General features: G+C 37.5%; 1 non-coding gene across 1 annotated transcript; it reads right to left on the bottom strand.

Annotated features, from left to right (window-relative positions):
* Positions 1-5,894: 5,894 nt before the first annotated feature.
* Positions 5,895-5,966, bottom strand: TRNAT-UGU (transfer RNA threonine (anticodon UGU)). Its single transcript has one exon. It is a non-coding gene; the product is annotated as a tRNA-Thr (tRNA).
* Positions 5,967-6,206: the final 240 nt, after the last annotated feature.

The following is a 6,206-nucleotide window of genomic DNA, read 5'->3' as shown; positions in this document are numbered from 1 at the left end:
GGTGGAGGAAGGAGAAAATTGCAATTTGTGTGAGCTTACCCATTAGATTTATGTGCAGGTTGGAGTAACTTTGGATTGCGAAAGCCAGTACATGAAATAAATTACCAAATTAATACTACACATTTTGATCTTTGGTTTCCAACTCAATTTCTGAAACATCTTTCAAATAGGGATTTCTATGCAAGGAGGAGTCATATCTCTACATCGCAATGCAACTGCAGAATATGACACATGATTTTGAGCCCTTGGTTGGTTTACCATCTTCGCGGCAGTGGTAGTCAGTGGCGGCGGCGGTGGATGGCGTGGAGGCTGAGGGGAGGAAGGTGGTGGAGAGGAGGAAATAAATATATAAATTTTTAAATTAAAAATATGGTTGACCTGATAACCTATAAATGCAGGTAAAAACTAGGGTTGTGTAACCTTGCACAAGGAAAAACTTGTGTATACTAATTGAACCCTTTATTTAAATTATTATTTTAAAATTTTTTGGTGAAAAATCTGAGCATGAGGTGTGTGTGGTTGGCCAAACCTAGTGGAGGGAGAAAAGAAAAGACTTTTGCAAATAATTTCATTTTTTTAGCTAGGTTTTATGAAGGAGAGATATTAGGGATTTGATTCTTTGACTTTCTAATTGATGGGGGATTGATTTCTAAATTTTTAAAACTTTAAGGGATCTCTCCAAATCTGATTGGAAACCCTTGTGATTCAGATTTAATTATTTTAAATAATTAGGGATTTAAATGCTAATTTTTTTGGGGTTTAATTAGGAAATAAACCTAAATTTGAGGGCTAAATGTGAGGAGCTTGGAAAGCTCTAGAAACCCTGGGTTGGGCTGAAGAAATGGGCGGCCGTGGGCCTCTCTTGGAGAGGAAGAAAAGCAATAAATGCTTTGCTCTCACCTATCACTATAAATAGAGAGCTCCTCCTTCTCATTTCTACACAACAAGCTCACTTGCTCTCCTCTCTCCCTAGTCATGAGCTCTCTCCCTCTCTTGCCTTTCTTTTATTTTTTTATTTTTTTTTATTACTTTAGTTTCTAAGCCTTGAGCAAGGCCATTCTCAATATGCTCTGTGGTTGCAGCTTAAGCTGATCTGCCAAAAACCAGAAGAGAATGATCTTGATCGGGTTGCTTAGGAATGTTTATGTTTTTGAGGGTTTTTCTTAAGAAAATTCATGGTGTTCTTATAGTGTTCTTATGATCTTCAAACAATTATTTTAGAAAAGAGGTTTTGATCTTATGAAAGAGAAAGTTTTGGTTTTTTGAGGTTTTAAGATAATATTTTTGAAATACGGGGAAGGGATATATTATTGCTAAACAACTGCTAATTCGTGCTGTTACTCTGTCCGCATGCCTAGGAAGTTCGAGGTGAACGTGGTCTCCGCCAAATCCAAAGTCCTAGGACGTGTTTTGCTGTGACTAAGGTAAGGGCACTTCTTCTATGATTGATTGTGGTCGTATGATTGTGATATGTTAAGAACATTAAGCTAGATGAATATGCTGGTAAGGGCACTTCGGCTATGATTGATTGTGATTGTTAGAAAGCATGATACTAGGACTATCGATGATATATGTGCTAGATATGCTATATGATGATGATGCAATAAATGTTAGCTAGTGTTATTATAAACATGCATATATGCCTAGGGTGTTAGCCACTTTCATTGATATGTATGCAAGTTACTATGTTACGATATTTTGTTCATATGAGATGAACGTGATGGGCTTAGGGCCTAGTGATGATGACTGACTTGCATGGCATGCATTTGTGGGCCAAGTGACCTGGACTGGGCTTGGCTGGCCACCGCTGGTGACCTAGATTAGGCTAGTCAGTGGTGACGTTCAGGGGATGGACCTGAACAAAGGACGAACGTGAAACGGCAGTGCGTTGGAGAGGTCAAACCCCGATCATCAAGTTGTTGGGCAGCGGTGCGTTGGAGGTGTCCAACCTCGATCGTGGAGTCGTGTTCGTCCTGCCTTTCCATGAAGGATTGGCTTAAGGATATCCAAAGCGTCTGCATGCATGTGCACGAGCATTGACTAACAATAAACTATGAGATAGCTCCCTATACTTGTGAAACTTAGAATTATGAGATAGTTCCCTATACTTGTGAAACTTAGAATTATGAGATAGTTCCCTATACTTGTGAACCTTAGAACTTAATATAGTTCCCATATTTGTGAATGTTAGCATAGTGAAGAACTTGTGATTGATAGGGTAGTATACCCTACTTATGATGTGTATGTGTTAGAAGTTGACCCTTGCTTGTTTTCTTGTTTGCTGTTTGTTGTTTGGGGCGCTTAACGCCTAGACAACAAGCATGTGTGTGATCAGTCGAGATGCAACCCTATATCTGCTTGATGTGGACGACGACAAGGCTCGAGATATCGACTGCGCGACTGATGGTTCAGCTATGGGATTGACGAGAGCAGAGGATGCGAGACGATATGATGCGAGCGCTGGAGGAGGCCTTGGAGGGCACGCGACCTATGAGTCGGGTATTGAGTGTGATAATTGAGTCTGTACTTGGGGGTGAGCTGAGTTTGTATTTAGGGTTCGAACCTAACCTAGACACCTTCTTGTTGTGTTGGCTCGGGGGCGGTCGAACATTAGTTTAATCATTATGTTTTAATTTGAAAGAGTCATTGTATGCTTCCAAAGCTTTTATTAATAAGATGAATTATTCAGTCTACTTCTCAAGTTACTACTTTTTATTTGTAAGCAATGTTATTGAAAGGTTTTATTTCAACGAAAATTTACACACGTTTTTGGAAAAGGTTACTAAAGTGACCCTCGAGAAATCGGGGTGTTACACTTGGGACAAGCTTTATTTAGGTCTGTGTAATCAACGCAATGCACCATTTCCCGTTGGCTTTTGTGAATAAGGTTTGATTGACTAACCAAGATGCATATTGCATCTCCCTTAACCGATCTTGAGTAATTCAGCCATCTGATCTTCGATGACATTTTGTCATTCGGGTCCCATATTCTATTTCCTCTTGACGATCGACTTGTATTTTGTGTGTATGGTGAGCTTATGACAACAAAAATTGGGGTCAAAGCTTGTCATGTCTGTGGCCATGAAGGTGAATAGTTCTATATTCTCCAGTGAGAGTTCTTCTAATCTTTCCCTTATCTTTGAGTATTCATTCTTTGAGTTTGCTGCAATCCACGTGCACTTATCAGCTGAATCTCCTACCTGAAATTTTTTCAGTTCTCCCTCATAGAGCGATTGGGGAATTCCTTTGTCATCCTCCATCCTCACCCTTGGATTAAGTTCTACAAGCCTTAGTTTATTGGGAATTATCTCTTTGATAGTAATTGTAGGGAGACCATCTTTCAATTTGAACATATTTATTTCCTTCCCCTTTTTAGGTCATGCTAAATCCAACATATAGGATTATTCAGCCAGCTCACTGTTACCCTTTATGGTCACCTCCCCTTGCTTTCGCATCTGGAATTTTATTAAGCCTCTGCGAACGTGAAGTATATTTCTGAAGTGATTCCAATTTTCCTTCCAAAGATTGCATTATATGGGAAATCATTTTCTGTTATAAAAGTCGTCATTGTTTCTTATTGGCTTCGAATTCCCTTCCCGATAGTTATTTTCGCTTCTTAGTATTCAAGTGGATTGACTCCTTTTCTGGTAAAGTTAACCAAATTAGCGACTACCGGTGCAAGGTCTTGTTGTTCAAATTCTAGGATGTTTAAACAAGTTGTGAAGAGCATGTTACTGTGCGTCCGTTCGGACAAGTGGCCCTGGGAGTCCTTGTTAAGTTCAAACATTGCATACATCGTCTATCATGTTTTGAATGATACTCAAACACTTAATGTGATTTTCTTTTTCATGAAATATCTTTCATGGAATCACATCCCCATCGTCAAATGACAAAGTACAAGACTACAAGCAAAGCTAAATCAAGTCAAAGTACAAAGAAGGTCAAAGCTACACAGCAAACTACATGAGCTCAATAAAGACAAATTTGTGGACCGTATGACCAACAGAAGAAAGAGAAATACCTTCAAGACAAACTACCTAAGCAAAGAGGGAGTCTAATCTACTACATCGCCTGAACGAGAACAAAGTAGAAGACGAGAAGAGTCAAAGCATCAAGAACAGAAGATCAAGAAGATGAGAAGAAACAAAGCGTCAGAAATAAAAGATGAGAAGAATCAAAGCGTCAGGATAAGCTATGCAAGAAAGATCAATGCCAGTAGATCGTGTGAGAAGACTGCAGCCAATGAAGATCAGCATCATCTATCTCATGTACGAATGAAGGAGGTGCATTGTCAGAAGAAGGAGCAGCATATTCAAATTTTAATCCGTTGACAATCAAGAAGAGAAAGAAAGTGCAAGCAATCACGTGACATATCACAAAGCACATTCATCTAGGAAATGATTACAATGTTGTCAACATCAGTTTCATATTCCTCTCTTGCAAGGACTGGAACAAGACTCGAATTGCTACCAGCTGCTGACACAAATATACATTGTAGCAACCAGTCTCCATCAAAGAAGTACAAGGCATTAAATGCACCTGACGAGAAGACCGTTTGATCCAACAGTTAGTTTTCAAGTTGCTCTATACGCTCCAACGACTCTTAACGCATCCATGAAGCACTTGAAGTATAAAAGGACGACTTGAAGATAACCATACTTGAGAAAATAAGCTATAACTTTTCATCTGAGTTATTTTCTTCAAAGAGCTCAAGAGTCAAATCCTTTCATCGTTTGAGAGAAGAAACACAAAGTAAACCACAGAGTCAAATCTCATCCACACACTTTGTAGTTCATTGTGCTGTAAAAGTCTACAATCCCTCTTGTGAGAAGAGAATCTTGTAGAACCAGGCGATCTTGAAAAAGATCATAAGATAAGTCTTGTATAATACTTATTAGGAGGAGTCCTTATAAACTCGTTAGGAGAAGTCTTGTCGAATACTTGCTGTAGGAGAAGTCCTTGATACTTATTAGTGAAAATCTTGGTTAAGCCATGGACTGGATGTAGCTCCATCGTTTGTGGGTGACCCAGGATATATTGTTGTGTTCTTACTATCTATTTCTTTACCGCTTTTATATCCGCTGCATCAAACAATTGTGAAAACTCTTTCTAAACTTATATTCATTTGAAAACTCAAGTTTTAAAAGGAACACAATTCAAACCCCCATTTCTTGTGTTACTTTTCTCGATATCAAACCTTGCCTTGACCGGTGGATCTCGATTCCCTTGTGACTGAGCGGAACTCCCATATGAGTTGGTCCTTTCCTAGCCATTCTGCCCAGGGTTGATGCTAGGGTTGTTGTGTTTGAGAGATGCTAGTTGGTGTGTGGGTTTTCATTTTCTGTTTGTTTGTTTTTTGAGGGCATCTAGCCCATTCTATTACAAAAAAGAACTAAATAATAGTATAGTGTAGTAGCAACTGATAATTAATCAATTAAATTTATTTGAATATGACATATTATGGAAATATATTTTAATTTTTAATATAAATATGCTTTTAAATGATATAAAATTATACAAAATGGGAAATAAAATTTAATTTTGGGCGAGGGTGAAAATGAGGAAGATAGTTGTTATTATATGTTGTTGAATTCTAACTCATTATAACCATTATTATAAGTTTTACACATAAGAGACATGATATGATAAGCGACATGTTTTTATCATTATATCATTTGTACTCAACAAATATTATGATAGAATAATATGATTATTTTATCTTGTTCTTATAAGACCACTAAAATGGACTCTCTATCCAAAAGTACCTCTCATTCCTCTTCCACATTTTGCCTCTGGCGTTAATAACAACACCGAATAAAAATTAAAAAATGACCTTAAAAAAACAAAAGTAGTAAGCATTGTATAAATTGAAATTGAAATAATACATAATGTACAGCCCCCGGCGAGGATCGAACTCACGACCTTTCGCTTACAAAGCGAACGCACTACCACTATGCTACAGAGGCAATTACATTTTTTTTTTCTAAATAGTATTTTTTGTTATCAGAAATAGTATTTTTTTCTGATGTTTCATATTAATTATTAACTCACCTTTTAAATGGTTTATAATTGTATTATTCTATAATACACAGATATTTTAATTTTATAGCTTCTAATTCTAAAGAAACTTTTGCTCACTATGGCACCAAGCTTATTTTTAATACACCAAATTGCTCATCCAAGCTCTATGCTTACGGGAAAAAAAA

Source organism: Lotus japonicus, chromosome 1, assembly GCF_012489685.1.
Source record: "Lotus japonicus ecotype B-129 chromosome 1, LjGifu_v1.2".
Classification (NCBI taxonomy): Eukaryota; Viridiplantae; Streptophyta; class Magnoliopsida; order Fabales; family Fabaceae; genus Lotus; species Lotus japonicus.
Note: the sequence above shows the minus strand (reverse complement) of the source record. Positions and strands in the feature narration are given on the sequence as shown.